The following is a 16,872-nucleotide window of genomic DNA, read 5'->3' as shown; positions in this document are numbered from 1 at the left end:
AATAGCAGCAGGCTGGGCCGTAGCTGCTGTCCACCTCCCTGCTCACAGCAGGCTAGAGCCCCCACACCCAGCCCATCCTGGAGAACTAGCACCCTCAGGTCGTCCCCCTCCCTGACTAGTCTGCAGGTCCTGCCCCTCCCTCAAGGCCAAGTGCGAAGCCCCCTGTCCATGAAGCCTTTCCAGGTGGCTCTAGCTGTAACTACTTCCTCTGTAAGCACACTAGGAGCTGTGCTTAGCGAGTCCCTTCCTGGTCCACAGGAGGAGAAGCATTATGGCTACAGCATGGGCTCAAATTCAAGCTCTACCACCACCCAGCCTCAGTTCAGTTGCTTTTCCTCTGGGCCCCTCTCTGGTTTTCTCCTCTGTCTAGTGGAGCTACGCTTGCCTACTCTATGAGTTTATGGTGAGGGGGAAAGGAGTCAGTATGTGTAAGCTGTTTAGCACACTGCCTGGCACAGAGTCATTGCTCAGTATTAATTCTTTTTTCCCGCATCCATCCTGCCCTAGAGGCCAGGGCCTGTAGTCCAGTTTATCCCTGCTCCCCACTCAGTGCTGGGCAAGTGGTAGGTGCTCAGTTCACACCTGATGATGACTGACCTGCAGGGAGGGCAAGGGCCATAGAGATGGCCCCTACAGCAGACGGAGACAGAAGATCAGGACTGGAAGGGACCCTGAGGCCCTCTAGTCCAGCCCTCCAATCTCCCTTTTTTACAGATAAGGAGCGGGTGCTCAAGAGGTGGGGTGGCCCTGGTCGGAGAGCCGGGCGACATTAGGGCTTGCTTCTTCTGAGGCTTTGCCTCTACGGAAGGTGCCCCAAATCATGCCAAAGAAGAGACCTCTTCCTGTTGCTTCCACCCAACTTCAGAGTCTCTGGTACTAGAATAACCACGGGTGGGTGAGAAATCCTGTCGCTCCATCTCCATCTCTCCTCCCAGCACTCCCCGGCCTCATCGCCTCCATAAAGGAGAGCTCTATGGCTGGCCCTAGCCACAAGGAGCCTCAAATCCTCTAAGGAAATCATCCTTGTGCAAGTTTCTTGGCTCCATCATTTCTTGTATGGCCACTAATCAAGGTGCATAGCTGAATGGGCTCCAGAAGTCTGATAAGTCTTTTTCACCGGTATCACCAAGAAATTCTTTTTAAGAACGGACTTCAACTCCTGTCATAGGACTTCCCTATTCTTTCTGCAGGGCACACAGAAATAGCTCTTGCCTTTCCTATCACAACCGGCCTCCAGGGGGCACCGTTCAGTCTCATCCATCTCTCCTACAGACTGTCCTTGGTCCTCATGCCCAAGCCTCCTCACCCGAAAAGTTTTCCAGACTCTTTAGAGAACTGGTAGCTACTAGGGGCTACAAACGCCTTTAAAAGTAGCCCTTCGCTTTCTTTTATTGCTGGAGTGTGCTTGAGAAGAGGTTCTGGGGAGCTGAGGCTCCCAAGTAGCAGTACTCAGCAGAGGGTAATGGAGGCAGGTGGATAAACCCCCCGGGGTTCCTCTTCCCTTGAGGAATAACCCAAGGCACATTCCACACCATCTCCTGGAAGTGCCCAGCAGTCAAAGCAGTGATGAACATGGATTGGCTTCCTTCTCTTCATCCCCTACTCCTACATTGGCGCTTCCTGGAGTCACCTGTCCGAAATAAACTACTTGTGTTAAACCAAAACAAATGTTTTAAAAATAGCCTTTTTTATGGTCCACCCCTCTGGGTAGAGACGGACTCCACGGCCTTCTCCTGAACTCATTCATAGGACCTGGGAATTAGGAGACCCCTTACACTGTCATCTCCAGCACACACACATACATGCATTTGTATACACACGTGTGAGTGTGCGTGCACACACACACACACATACTCTCACACACTCACACACACACTGACGCATACACAATGCTTCTAACTAGTTCTGTGGCCTTGGGTAATTTGTTCTTCCTTCTGGGTCGGTTTCCTTACTTGTCATTTGATGGGAGCTTACTTATCCCTAAGCTTAGAATTCTGGGAGCTTGGATTCCAGTGCCAAGGCCAGTCTACCAAGGCCCACCAGCCCCAAGGTTCCAGGCTCTCTGGCTGGTAGAACCAACTCTGCCTTTGTCCACTTCCATGCAAAGGGACTGAGAGACTGTGGCCGTCCCAAGTATATGATGAAAGGTATTAGAAAGGGGATCTTGTCCTTGCCTACCCTCCTTAGACTTCTTCACAGACTTGTGTGGTACAAGGTGGCTATTGGATACCCAGAGCTGCTGTCATCAATATGGCAAAGTTTAAGGTCATGTAGTGGAGGGTAAAGAGCATGGGCTTGGTGTCAGGAAGACGTGGGTTAGAATCCTGGTTCTCCTGGTTCTGCTACTTATTATGTGACCTTGGGCAAGTTACCTAACCTCTTGGTGGCTCTATTTCCCCAAAATGGGCATCTAAATAATTCCTTGCAAGGCTTCTGTGAGGAATAAATATAACTTACAAAGAACTTAGTGCGGTGTCTGGCACACAGTAGTCCTTGATAAGTGGTAACATCTGCGGTGACTGTTCTGAGCTGGAGACCTACAGTGTGGAGTCCCAAAGGAGTCCCCAGAAGAACAGCATAGAGAATTCCTGCGGAAGTGGTTCTCAACATTTAGCCTACCTCAGTCTTCACAAAACCGAAACAGTAGGGTTTTTCCATCAGATCTCATGGTCTTCCTGAGAACTCCAGGTCAGCTTTCACAAACTTTAGGGAGAGAGATGAAGGCAAACTGGCTTCCTGAGGCTTCCTCCTACACTTGGTCTCCACCCACCAGAGCAACAAAAGAGCCTCAGTCTTGTGGGGGGAGGGGGGTCACCAAATCATGGGATCTGTGACCTCTGAGGAATCCATACATATTTGCCACCTACAGGCAGACCCCTCGGAGGTACCAGCCACAACATGGGGCATGCCCTAGGCAGACCAGTGCTCCTTGTCCAGTGCTCCTTGTGTAAATTTGTCTTTTAGTTACTTTGTCAGGGAGCAGTAGAAGCCTGAGTACTTAAAACCTCTAGGGTGGCTGAGCATCAGAAGAATGTTCCTAGCCACAGTTTCCCTGTTTGTACCCCATCTGTAAACATGGTCTAAAGAAAGAGGTTGGAATATTCATCCTGGCTGTCATAGCTTGGAAGGACCGTCTATTTCACGTAGAGACCATCTACTTCAATCCTAGTCCCACACGGAATAGAAGGCTATTGTTCCACTGCCCAGAACATGACTCCGCTCAAGATACAGGCTGTGATCCTTAAGTGTCCAGAGCTGGCTGGGCTGACCTTACATCAAGAAACTATTGTCCCTAGTGGGTCAGATTTCAGGCAGCCTGGCACTTGGACAGGAATTACATGAATGGGATTCACTCTGTGACCTGCATAGCTTCCTGTAAAGAGAAGGGCAGGGGAGAAGGGAGAGGGATCCCGGTGATCTTAGCTCTCTTGGGCTCACTATTCAGCTGTGGAAGCAGATTCCTTGAATGGCAACCCACTAGCCTAGAGAAACTTAGGGTCGCTGATGACACAAAGGACACTAGTCTCAAAAACCTGTCCTGGGTTGGGATGCCCATTCAAGAAGGTAAAAAGAATGTGGGTGGCACCAGAACAAGGGGGTCCAGTGAAGGCTTGGGTTGAGATCACATGACATTAGGCCAGTACACACACAGGGACCCAGGCCATCCCCAGGGCTTATTCCACCCATGAGAACACAGGATGTGAGCATGACAAATGAAAGACTTTGGGAAGTAGGGGGAATAAGTAGTTGCTCAGAGGAATACTACATGTGCCCAGGACCAGAGCGACCTGTGTGTAGGAACTGAGCTTCACATCAGAGAGGGTCGCTTATGTCGGAATCTGACTTGTGCTCAGAGAGATGACAGGGGCTTGGGGAGCATGGTGTATATATGACTCCCTTGGGGTTCCAGAGACCACTCCCTCCTATCATCCCTGCTTGACTTCCTAAAATGTAGATACTTTCATATCAGTCCTTGGCTCCAAAAGTATCAGTGACTTCCCAGTACTCCTGAGATAAAGTCCACTGGCGTGGACTCCGGAGCACTGGTGATCTCACCCCAACCTCCTCTTCCAGCCACATTTCCACCAAGTGACCCACCCACACCCGGCACACTGACACTCTCCCCAAATCTGCCATGCGCTCTCGGACCACCGTGCCTCTCACGTGACTTCCTTCTGCCTTGCGATGCCTTGTCCTATTCACGCTCCTGCGCTCCCGCCCCTCCTTTCCCTGCCTCATCAGCTCTTCCAGGACTCACGCATTGCCCCTGGAAAGAGTCGGTTCCACCCTCCAATGTGCTCTAATAACTCTTGGCATTTGCCTCAATTTCATCAATGACCACTTTGTGTTCTAATTAGTCATGGATGTGTCTCTCTCCACTAGACGACGCCATCTGCACCTTTTTATCACCGGCGCTTATCACAGTGGGCTGGCTCCTGATACGTGTTTAATAAATGTTAAATGAAAAGATAGATGGCTGGATGGGTGGGTGGATGGGTATCGTTTAATCTCTCCTACTTGCCCAAGGGCAGAGGTACTGACCCTCCTTCAGGAAATGACTTGTTGCCCGGCTCTGGTAGTGTTGCTGGGGACTGCCCTCCGCCCTCAGCCCCAGCAGTCCCATCAGAGATGGTCTCAGCTGCAGGGAGCTCCTTGGCCCAAAGTCACGTCATTCCTGGGGCTGTCCAAATCCAGCGACTGACTGAAGCGGGGACTATGAAGGTTTGGCCATGTTTACCCAACTTGGGGCAAGTTTGATAGGTCATTCTCACTCCAGAGCCCCCCTGGGATTGGCTGAGGCCCCTGTTGGCCCTCCATCACTAGGACTTCTCCCTTCACCCCATGCTGGGCTCCTGCCTTCCCTTCCCTCGGTGGTGATCCCAAGCGCATCCTCTAGGAGACATTTAGGGCTCTCGAATCTGACTCTGCTTCCCGGAGAAACCAATCAATGACAGATAACTGGCTTTTCTTTATTCTTCCTTTTGCTCTCGACAGCCAGAATTATCTGGGTCCAGCCTGCCAACCACCCTGTAGAACCTTTGCTGGTTCCGAACACCTTTGAAAAACTGTCTTTCCTGAAAGTTCATGCATGCCAAATTTTACCTCCACACTCAGAGGCTTTCTAGACCCCGTAGGGCCCAGGCTGAAAACACCATTCTGGAGAGAAGTTCATGGCTTATCTTCCCTATGCGGAGGACTAGGTCAAGGGCTATAGGCAACCCCAGCCACCAGGCTATACCACCCACCTCTGAGCTTTCAGACCCTGCTTATTACTATCCTAACACGGATGACACCCTCCCTCACAGGCAGGACAGCGGGCGTGGAGTGAGGCCCTGGTCCTCCAGTTCACTATTTGGCTGACTCGGGCGAGATGCCTAACTCTTCGGCACCACAGTTGACTCCAGAGAGTGAGAAGGAGAAAGTGAGCTCGTAGATGGGCATGCTGGCCATGACAGGAGCTATGGCCTTTCCACGAGGACAGAGTGTGAAGGAGGGCAAGGGACCCCGGTGTTTGTGCTCACGTAGCCCCTGCCAAGGAGCTGACTCAGGTCAGCGAGTGTCCTCCCTGGTGACCGGGGGAAGGCCATGTCGCCCACCACCAGGAGCTGGAGAGACAGGAGGAACTGGAGTGCTGCGTGAGGGCTGGGAGAGGGCACCTCGGCCCACGCTGCCCTGCCAGAGGCTGGCTTGGGTGGGGGCCCTTGGCAAGAAGGTGTGGTAAGGAACAGGAAGGGCCCTGGAGACCTAGCTCCCGAGGGGTTTGTTGGTGTTGAGGGTTGCGGGGCTGCTGGAGGAGGCTATTTTCCCCTCTGTGCAACAGCTGGAACAGTAATTTCTAGACGTGCTCGGAGGGTGTGGAAGGCTGAAGGACTCCTCAGGCAGGAAGAAACCCCAGAAGGCCTGACTGATTGCACTACATTCGCCCAAACTCTGCCAGGCTTTCTTCAAGCACTTCTGGAACAAAGAAACTAGGCATTTGGCCGACAAAAGCTAACAACACTCCTCACGTCTGAAGATTTCTCAGCCGCTACTAAAACACTCCTTTTTCCTCCTGTGTTTGAATCAATAAGGCGGTGAGGAAGGGTCAGAATAAAGGCGCCGAGCAAGGGAAGCCGAGGGTCCTCTGTGTCCCAGCTGCCCCTGGGGAAAGCTGGGGTGAGCAGAGGGCCGGTGCTGCAAACGAAGTCACTCTGTGCTGAGTCTAAGGGCGATCTAGAGCACGCTGCTCGGGGTGCTGGCAAGAGCGCGAGGCTGGGAGTCAAGGTCCAGTCTCGCCTCTGCCCACGCCCCCTTCCCTCTCTGTGGGCCCCAGACCCTCACTGCACCATCCCTGCTCAATGGCTGGGCTCTGGCTTCCCCACCCTCAATACCCACAGACACAGCAGAAGCCTCCCTTTGCTTCTCTGACGTCATCAACTCCATGCCCGCACCTGCCCCAGCCCATGGCTCCTTGACCTCCATTATCCAAGCTGGAGGCCAGGTCTCAGAATAGAAAGCCGCGGAGCGAGGCAGCTGTGGCTTTCTGGGCTCATTCCCTTGCAGAAGCTGCCCTGACTTCATTGGCTGTGACAGATGCTTCTCCCTCCCCTCTCCCAAGGGCCCTGAGAGAGTAAGTTATTCTCTCTCCCGTTGGCTCCTCGGAGACACCAAGCTTTGATCTCACAGCTATTCCCAAAAGGTGTTGGCTGGTTCTGTTTGCCGGTGGGGATTTCCCATCCAAGAAACCATGGTCCTTCCCTGGACTCGCACCTGCCCCATATCCAGGCTCCTGTTTGATCGTCCCTCTCTCCAGGCTGGTCACAGGAGCAGCTCCGGCAGACCGTCCCCAGACGTCTACTGTGGAAACCTACCCTGCTCAGCCCACCCCACAACCGAATTGCTGGGCACGTCAGAGCCCGCAGTCCTGCAGGGAAGCCTCATCTAGAAGTTTCCACAGTACGCCTTCCTCACAAGCTCCCAAGCCAGCCTCACTGACTAACGCCATCTTATTGCCACTGGAATCCTAATAGTCTTGAGCATTTTATTTTCTCACAGATAGATGTAGATCTGGTAGCAACATCCAGCTCTAAGGACATCTTCCCCGCTCCCTGTCCCTTCCCCAAGACACAGCACACAACTTCACAAACGCACATTTCTCTTAGACCAAGCACAGAGAACTCGCAGTGGTCCCAAACGCACTTGGGATCTCCTCACTTTTCCTCACATGCTTGTGTTAGTAAGAGAACAGGGTTCCCATGTCTGGCAGCCCCATGGCACCCGGCCCTGCTCTGAAGCTCTCACTGCCTCTAGAACCGTCTCTAAACACGCGGCCTGAAGTCACTGCAAAGCTGGTGCAGACAACTCTGGAGATTTGCAGCCTCGTAAAACTCGGGGTCTTATTTAATTGTTTCTTTTTTTATGAGCCACTTTATGGATGCAGATAGGAGTAACCTACATGTAAAGTCTAAAGAAAATGATTCCCTTGTACCCAGCTCGAGAAATGGCACAGGAGAAGCCTTCGTGCCCCGTGTATTTTTGCTTCTCTCCTCAAAGGAATCTTTGTCCTCAATTTGTGTTTATTGCTCGCTAGCTTTTCCTCAGGGGCAGATTCCTTCCCTGTCTTTAGGTAAGCAGTGGTGGCTGCTTGGCACGGAACCGTGTCTGCAGAGCGAGCTCAAGGGGGAGGCTCAGGAACATTCAAGATTCTGCAGACTCCAAGCAGGTCAGGAAGCCTCTCCAGGGGGTGATGACCACAGCTTCATGCTGGTGGGACAGAAACACTGGCAGGGATCTGGCCACAATCCCAGGGATCCGGGAGCTGGGCGATACCCATTATCTCAGCAAGGAAGACTTTCAGGAAAGAGAACGGACCTGTTCTTTAAGGAACCCCGCTGCCCCCCTGGCCCTTGTGCTCTGGATGTGTCATCATCTCCGAATGGAACGTGGTGACTTCGGGAGCCACACAGATGATGCTGGGAGAGGCATCCTCGAGAAAGGCAACAGCCCACCAGCCGGCTGGGAGCCAGGCCTGGGGTGCATGTGCCTTTGGGGTCCCTGAGAGGAGGGAGCACAGGAGGCCACAGCAGGGTTGGCCGGTGTGTTATCTGGGGTTGCAGCGCAGCAGGTGTAAGTGTGGACTGGGTTTGAATGTTGACTCTGCCTTGGCTTGCTGTGTGGCCTTGGGCAAGTTGCTTCACCTCCCTGGGCCCCACTTTCTTCTCTGAGAGAATTGAGGTAGGAATGTGTATGCAGTGCTTAGCTTTGTCCTTTCTTGGGATTTCCCACAAGCTATTTTTGTTTGAATAAGAAAATAGAAAGGAAAGTATCGTTCAGTTTCCTTGTAATATTACAAAAGAATATGAAAAAGTAGGAAGGATGTGACTTCAGAATAAAGAACCGTCCTTGAACTTGAACTATCCTTCCTTTATGTTCTTGTGCCAGAGTTCTTGAAATGGAGAAGTATTGTTCTTTTCTATATGGTATAATTTCTGAAGCTCAGAATTAGAGATGATGCCAAGAGAAGCTCACCAGAGGTATAGGGGCTGGGAGGCAGCCAAACATGGTAAGAGATTAGAAACCAGACAGACTGCCCGTGGTTTAAAATGCAGCCACTCACTTGCTGCGTGATATTGGCCGGCACCTTGATGTCTCCAAGCCCATTTCCTCAGGTGTGAGGTGGAGGAGCTACCACATGACTCTGTGGCGAGAGTTACTAGAACAGTGTCCACAAAGCCTAAGGCACCTACTGCTGCTTGTCTGTGTAGGTTTCCTTCCCTAATCTGGGCGTGTCCTGCTTCCCCAGTTTCTGGCTCAAGAGTGATTACTCCCTGGAGAGCAAAGTCCTCATCCAGTTCCTCTTGGGTCCGGCAGAGAGCCCTGTGATGGTGACCTACACACACCTTGTGTGAGCACAGTGCTTGCCAGAGGCTGGGCAAGAGACCATGCCTGCCTCTTCTGTAATCTCATGGCTGTAAAGCCCCTTTATTCTATCCTCCTCCTGTCCCACCCAGATTGCCCTGCCTCACCCCAGAAGAGCGGATGTTTCTTTGGTCTTGAGCTATTTCCAGGGAAAGACAACCTCCTGGCTTCTCACAGGCTCAATACTGCCACATACCAGGGGAAGGGTCTCTGGTGGCCAACAGGTGCATATGGTAGTCAGGCGTGTGCTTTGCCAAACACAGGAGTCTTAGGACATGAGAGATGGAAATGGCCACATGGCCAGCAGTGGAGGACACTGCTCTGGGCATCCATCAAGCTGCTAAGGAACATGATTATTTCCCTATTTCCCTAGAGTCACCTTCCTTATCTTTTGCCTTCCTACTTAAATTTCTTCATGTCTAACTTCAACCTTTCTTGCTGTAAGTGTACAGTCGCAGAATGGCCATGTGATTTCCCACATGCCTGTGGGTTTCGCACGTCATCTCCAGAAGTGTTTAAGATGAAAGGACTATGCAGGGCACGCTGGCTTTGGGAGGAAGCCTTGGAGATCCCAGCATGGGGGACCACCCACCCCTCTGGGAAGAGCAGGGGTCAATGCCAGGCTAGAAACCTTTCCCCAAAAGGATTCAATTGTTTCCTCCTCTTAGGAGAGCAGTCAAACTGTCAGCTGGCAAAGAATTTTATGATAAAATGCCTCTGCTTTTAATCTCATCTTAGCCTGCACTGTGACAGCCTGGTGGTGCGTTAGATCATTTCCTCTCCTGCCCTGATGTCTAGAAAATCTCCTCCCCGGACCCGTTGGCCCTATTGGATTGGCATTCATGGGAGCCTCTAGCTTCTTTGATCTTTCGCCCAAATTGGTCTCTTAATTCTCAGAGTCCTCTCTCTTTCTCACAGAGAGTGTTGGGCTCTTTGTAGCCAACACTCCATACGTCCCAAGCTAGGCTTGAATAGAAAGACCTGAAAAACCACCTCCTTCCCAAGCCTGTCACCTGTCGTCCAGAGGAGGGCCTAGACCCTCTCTCTGAGGGGCATGCTGCATGCCTCAGTGTCCTGAGTAGTGTGTCCCCTCCTTGCCATCTCAGGGGCTCTACCATTAGGCCCTCATCCCCCAAAGTAGTCAGTCCATTCATTCCCTCTAAATTTTTCCTAGTCATACATGAGTTTCTGGGTCCCTTCTCTGGGACTCCTGAATCTTGATAGATTTCTCCCTCTCTACTCTTGAAAAATCCAGCTTTAAAATAGTTAGCATTTACTGAGGGCTTCCTATGTGCCAAGAACATTTCCATGTAGCATCTCATTTCATCCCCTCAACCTCGAAAGAGGCAAGTGCTCTTGTTACCCCATTTCACAGGGAAGTAATAATAATGGAGAATTAGGAAGTTGGAAGCAGATTAACCGAGGTCACAGAGTTTGTAAGTAGCCAGGTCAGGATGCGAACCTGGATTTGTGTCTGTGCTCTCACCTGCTCCACATTCTAGAACTTCCTTAAAATTTTCCTGAATTCATCTTTGAGCCCAGGGTACTACCTTCCCACTTCTCTCTTCCTCTCCAATGTACAAGGGAATCCACAAAAGTGCTCATCCCTCTGCCCTTGGAAAAGAAAAGGGACTCTCGTATTTTTAAGTTCCTTATTCATCGGTAATTATGTGTAGTACCTGTTCACCGATACTATTTCTCATTATGAATTCATAAATTCACACTACTCTATCAGTCTCTTATACATTTGTATCTGGTGAGTCTGTTCTCCTGAAAGCCGGGGACCTCAGGGTAGACTAATCACTCCTCCAAACCTGCCAACTTGCAGCCTCGATTAGAACCCGGAACCACACCGAGATGCTGCCAGTTCGCATGGGTGGTGGCACCGGGCACGTGGCCGAGGCAGCACGTCCCAATGGTGACAAGCAGGACACAGGGCATTATGTCACTGCTCGTTGCAGCCCCTCTCTGTATACGGGCTTGTCTTGATCTCTGTCCGTTTCTACCTTCCTACCGACACTTCTCATTTCTTGCATATGCTCGCACTAGTTTGGATGTGGCTGTTCTCATCTGCTCCTTAGGGTCCGCTGTCTTCCCACCCCTCCACCTCTCACTTTGTAAATGCTCCCAGGGGCTCCGTGTGTAAGCCTATGCTGTCTCCGGCCAGGAAAGAGTGTCTTCTTACAAAATCATGGTGCAGGGGCCTTGTGGATTAGATGGTTCACCCCTTTGTGTGGTAGCTAAGGAAACTGAGGCACAGAGACGTCTGGGGGTGGAAAGCACCAGCTTTTCGGGAAGCCCGAGTTCTAGACCCTGTTCTGCACTTAAGCAGTTGAAGGACCTTGGGACTCTGGTCCCCCGTCTCCTATCTCTGTGATAACGGGTAGAGCCCCCATGGCCTGGGGTTCAAAAGCAACAGCCCCTTTCTTTCTGCTGCTGTTGGTGCGTCTCCCTGCTGGAGACAGCAGCATATGCAGGTCCTCCTTCACAGACAGCTGTCTTTCCTGGTTTTTCGATTTTGGGGTTTTTTTTTTCCATCATCACAAAAGAAATCTCCAAAAATCTCTTTTCTCAAGCCATTCCAAGGCCTCTGTCAAAGGCATTAAAGTCGTGAAGAATGTCTGATCTGATTAAATCACTCTTACTGCAGAGGAAGATAATTTCCTCTCTTCCAGTGTGATGAGACAGACTTAAAACCCTTTCTGTCATATATCAGAAACGCTTATTGAAATTATAAATTATTTTTATGGTCGTGTTATGGGTTGAAAGATAAATGAATAATGAATGATGACTTTTCAGAGGCGAAAACCAAACCAAACCAAACCAAACAGCGTAAGAGATGGTGATGTTAGAAAAATCTCTAGGACTGTAAAGAGAGGTTATTCTTTCTGGGAGTGGAAAAAGAATACCCAGAAGACTCAAATGAGAAGTTTTCGGTAATCAAAAAAAAAAAAGAATCTGTTTCCCCCAATTGGATAAAACTCTGCATTAATGGGCACCAACTGAGCAGAGATAGTCAGATGTGCCCTGTGGTAGCTTTCATTTTGTTGTTCTGGGAGTATTGTCTTTAGTTATGTTTATTTCTTTAAAATAATAAAGCCTAAATCTCCCCCCCCCTAAAAATCCTCTCTCCGCCACTTCTCACCTCAGCTTGGTTGCTCTGATGTGTCTACCTCCTGCTGCCTGGAGGGTGCAAACAGCCTTGTTTGGAGGGTAGCAAGGAAAGGCCAGCCTTCTCGGTCCCTGAACTACAAGCCAGGGTCTCTGTGAGGAGCCCCCTGGAAGCAGCCCCCTGGGGAAGTGGGAGTCAGATGGTCACTCCACCATCACGCTTTTACTTCCCATGCTGAAAACACCTCCCTTCTTGTATCCTCTGACTCTGGTAGCAGAAGCCCTCATAGATGCTTGGTTCAAATCCTGGTTTTGCCCTTCACTGGGTATGTGGCCCTTAGACAAGTCACTCATCATCTCCAATTCTCACTTTGTCTGTAAACCTGGGACTAATCACAGTTTGAGAACTTTCAGCAGGAATTAAGTAAGATCCTATCTGCCTAGCACATAGCGAGCGCTCTATCCCTCACAGCCAGTATTTTCTTTCTTTCCCTCTCTCACGGGTAAGGGACACAAAACAGAACGAGGGGGATTTCTCTAAACCTCTCTAATCACACTGCTGACAGCAAGTTGTCTGTCTTAACTCGCTCTTTGGAGGTGGACCCAAGCCTGGCCTCGCTCACACTCCACGGCCCCAGTGCAGGCCTGTGGACGGGGAATTTTCCCAAGCACCCTCTGCTGACAACCTACATCTCCTGGAGAGACTGGTCTTAGAGAGTGACTGGGACGGAACAGTACATAAGGAAATCGGCCTGGACAAATTCTTGACTCCAAACATGAGTTTCACATCGCAGCTGAGGGAAAAAAAACCCTCTGAATAGAAAGTCAAAAATCACAAGACAAAGCTTCCCTAATACTCTCTAGAATTAGAGGGAGCAGGTTGGGGAGGACATCCCCTACCAAACTATCAAAGCATTTTGACATCTATTTTGTCTTTTATGCCTCTGGCTGGGAAGATGCTGGTGGGACAAAAAGCATAGATGGGTGAAGAGACTGGCCGTGTGGTTCGTCAGGGGACAGATTCCTCTAGCTCCAGGACTGAATTCTTCAGCCATCGTCCTTGTGCTTATCCTCAGGTATAAAGCCCGCCCAAGGTGGACTCTGCTGGAACTCCACAGAAATCCTCGGGAGACTGGAGAACTAGGCAAACCTGCTCAAACAGCCCAAATAAGAAGAAGCAGCCCCTCCCATCCCCCCGCTGCTAGGCACTTCCTACCAGGTTTGCTGCATCCCAGGCCAGACTGAGGTCCTCAGTCACCAGGAATCCCACCTTAATCCCACAGTCGGCAGCTGCTCCATTCTAGGGCATCCTGGGAAGTGTCACAGCATGGCATTAGGTCGCATGATCCCGACCTAAAGGCCTGAAGGCCTTTGGGAACTAACCACTGGACACCCAAGGAGACTGGATAATTTCCCCTTGGACTTGTCTGCCGTCCCACTGCCTTCCTAGTGTGCTGAGGCAGAAACCCCAGAGACCCCAGAGACCCCCCCACCCCAGGCCTGTGAGGGAGGCCGAGTCTTCTCAGTGCTTCTCCAGGGAAGAGGGACGCAGTTCTGCAGCCCCAGAATGAGCCCTACCCCCTCTACCACGGGTGGGGCAGGTTCCCAGGTAGCCTCAGAGCCTGGGAGGTGACTGATGGAGGTAGCACATGACGCCGAGGCTCCCTAGCCCAGCTGTTTGAAGACTGAACTGTATTGATCGGGAATTTAATTGCTCCATAATCTCTGAGTAAACACTGACTGGCGGAGCATTGATCGCGCCCCAGGCCAGCTGGGGAGAGCTGAGAGAGAGAGGCCAGACAGAGATGCCAGCAATGCTAATGAAGAGTTCTCCCTGACAGCATCCTCCAAGGGAAGTCCCTTCCTCAAGGGTGGCAAGGAGTGTGGCCTCCAGCAGAGCCCATGGCCAAGGGCACACAGCAGCTGGCCTAGGTGGTAGGTGCAGACCGGGGCCCCCAGGACAGGGTGGTGGATGGGCTGGGCTGCTCCAGGGCTGGAGTGCTCCTGGGACGCGGTACACTAAGTGGGAAGTGCAGGCTACAGCAGCTTTTTCTCTTTTCTTTTCTTTTTAATGAGGGAAAATATAAAATCCCATGCCTAGAAATATAAAATCCTGGGAGGTTGTACCCTAATATGTTGACAGTGGTTAATTCCATATAACGGGATTCAATTATTTTCTTCTTTACATTTCTGTATTTTCCACATTTCCAACAACTAGCAAGTATAACTTATAATCAGAGAAAATAGAGGTTATTTAAGATCAAAAGAAATGCCTGGAAGGATTTCTTCTGTGCTCTTTAAAAAAAAGAAAAGAAAAGAAAAAAATTCTAGCAGCAGCTCAGTGGAGAGACGTTGCATTTTGGCGGTAGACCTGAGCTCCACCTGCGCCTCCAGAACTGACTGGCGCGGTCCCTCTGTCAAGACACGGGACTTCTCTCCATCCCAGATCCCCTATCGACAAAGGGGAGTAAGAGCTATCTCCCAGAGCTGGGATGAAATCTTGAGAGTGCTTAGTGCAGCATCCCCGGTATGTTCCATGAATCGTACTTTCAAGAAATATTAGTGCCTCTTCCGTCCTGGAGTAAGGGGTACACGAGGAGAAAGGACTGAATACCAGCGGTAAGTCAGTTGAGACTGCCGGGGGCCCCCTTCAGAGCCCCCTGGAGGTTGTTCTGTTTCCACCCTAGGCGTCCCCTTCCTGAGCCCCCACGCCCATTCCAACGAGCCTCCTCTCATGACCCTATTAGAGACCAATCTTCCTCAACTTGGCCCCGTTGCCACCCAGAGAAACAAACGGCCTGCCATCTTGCGGGATGCTGGGAGGTGGCTGGCCAGCTCAGGGTCATTGTTCCAAGTGTCACTGAGAACCTGAGAGGGAGGAGAGCCACGGGATGGAAAGTAGGGCTGCAAGTACTAGCCTATTCAGTTCCCTAGAATAAAGCCCTTGTCATTAGTGAGCAGCAGGAGGAGGCAGGGAAGGGGGATGAAAGAGCCTGGCAGGCACTTGCTGCCCCCGGCTGGCTGCTGGGGGCTGCACCACCCCCAGCTCTCACCTGAGCCTCGCTACCCAGCAAGCAGAGGCCGTTTGCCTATGGGTTTGCGAGCCTCGGCACCTTTCTCCGGTGGCCCAGCCTTGGAGGCCTCTCCAGGGCCACCACTGCACCCCTGCACCCCAGTCCCTTAGGCCCAGCCCTTGGCCTCCTTTCTTGGGGACCCCCAGCTTCCTGGCTTGCTGTCCTTTGTGTCTCCCCACTTCTTGGAGCATCACTCCCTGGAAGGCTCCAAGTCCCAAGAGTTTCTCCTGACCCCATTCCCCAAAGGCTGCTCTGTAGGTGTCTGGGCAAGCTGTCCCAGCAGCACCCCTTCTCCCAGGGCTGGGGCTTGGCAGCCTCTTCAGGAGGCGGGAGGATTGCTCCTGGCCAATCTGTCCACGGGGCTGAGGGCTTGCCTCCGGCAGTGGTGGCCCCTCTCCACAGGTCTGACCGGTGGGGTTGTGGGTGACCAGCTGCCAAGCAGCCCTGAGGGGAGGAGTCCAGGGGCTTAAGGAATGGATTCCTGTTCAGTCCCACAGCTTGTGTTCTGCAGGGAAGATGACAGACATCCCAAACTTGGCAATTTGAGGAGGGAGTCTGCTGTGAGGTCACACACCAAGGACGGCAGTGACCCTGACACCTGAGTGACTGATGTAGCTTTCTTATTGGGGTCTCCTGTAGAGGCCAATGGACTTATCCCCAGAGAACTCCGAGGAGGCTGATTGGGCTGGAGCCTGGCTTGTCTCGGAGCCCTGTATCCCAGCTCAGGATCTCCCAGGGTGGCCCGAAGGGCTTTGTGACTCACTGACCCTGCATTTGTCCTCAGCCCCGTCTCTGACCTTGGCACATTCTCTTAGAGAAATTCACAGGGAGGTCTGGGCTACCCCCTGGAGGGAGGGCACCTGGGTAAAGGAAAGGGATACGGGGCTGTGAAGGGGTCATGGGAAGGGACGTCAGGGATCTCGTGGAAGAAAACTCTCTCGGGATCGGATTCCCCCAGAACACCAAGAACAGACAGACTTGACTGACATATACACTGTGGGACTGTCAGAAAACTTCCAGTAGGCCTCCTCCCAGAGAAGCCGAGAGACTGACATCACAAACACAGACGGACTGACAGACAGACAGACAGACAGACAGAAATATACTCTAGGAAACTACAAACCAAACAGACGGGACAATTTGAAATGACTGGGAACAGAGGCAGACAGCAGCTGAAGGTCTGGACCGGCTGGGGGCAGGTCTCCCTGGCCCACAGAGAGGGGAAGGCTGCGGTGGGCAGTGCTCTCAGACCCTCCACCATCAAATGTTCTCCCACCCTTCTTCCCAGAGCACCCGTACCCCAACTTCGGCTCCTGTCCCTCCAAGGGGAAACAAGGAAAATAGATTTCCTACCCTCCCGCCCCAAAGCCTGGGGGAAAAAGCTCCTTCCCTTGGTGCCCCAGCCCCCATAAGGGGGGAACATCCCTCCCAGGCCCCCAACTCCCACCCCTCTCTCCCACATATCACAACAGCTCCTCCCTCCTCTTCCCACCAGAATCCCAGGCCTCAGGGTGGCCCCAGCAGGCAGAGGAGTGAGGGCACGGGAAGGAGTGGGAAGGATGAGAGTGAGAGCGGGGGCATGGGACATGCTGGGGAGGATTTCTGTCGCTGGCGCCCCCCCCCAAGACTGGGCTTGAGGAAACCCGGCCATCTGTCTTCACCGGTGCCTACTGCTTGGGTGGTGGTCATTAAACGTTCCTGAATTGAGCTGGATTGATGGGGTGGGAGGCAGAGTAGACAGCTTCCCTCCCTTCACCGTGCCCTACGAAGGAGGACACGTTGAAGATTC

The 16,872-nt window shown here is 52.0% G+C and overlaps 1 protein-coding gene across 1 annotated transcript in view; it reads right to left on the bottom strand.

Moving 5' to 3' along the window:
- The window catches only part of LOC116594154 (IQ motif and SEC7 domain-containing protein 3-like), a 106,942-nt gene that overhangs the window by 48,635 nt on the left and 41,435 nt on the right, over nt 1–16,872 (bottom strand).

The sequence above is a fragment of the Mustela erminea genome, chromosome 6 (assembly GCF_009829155.1).
Source record: "Mustela erminea isolate mMusErm1 chromosome 6, mMusErm1.Pri, whole genome shotgun sequence".
Classification (NCBI taxonomy): domain Eukaryota; kingdom Metazoa; phylum Chordata; class Mammalia; order Carnivora; family Mustelidae; genus Mustela; species Mustela erminea.
The sequence above is the reverse complement of the archived record's forward strand: the minus strand, read 5'-3'. Positions and strand labels throughout refer to the sequence as shown.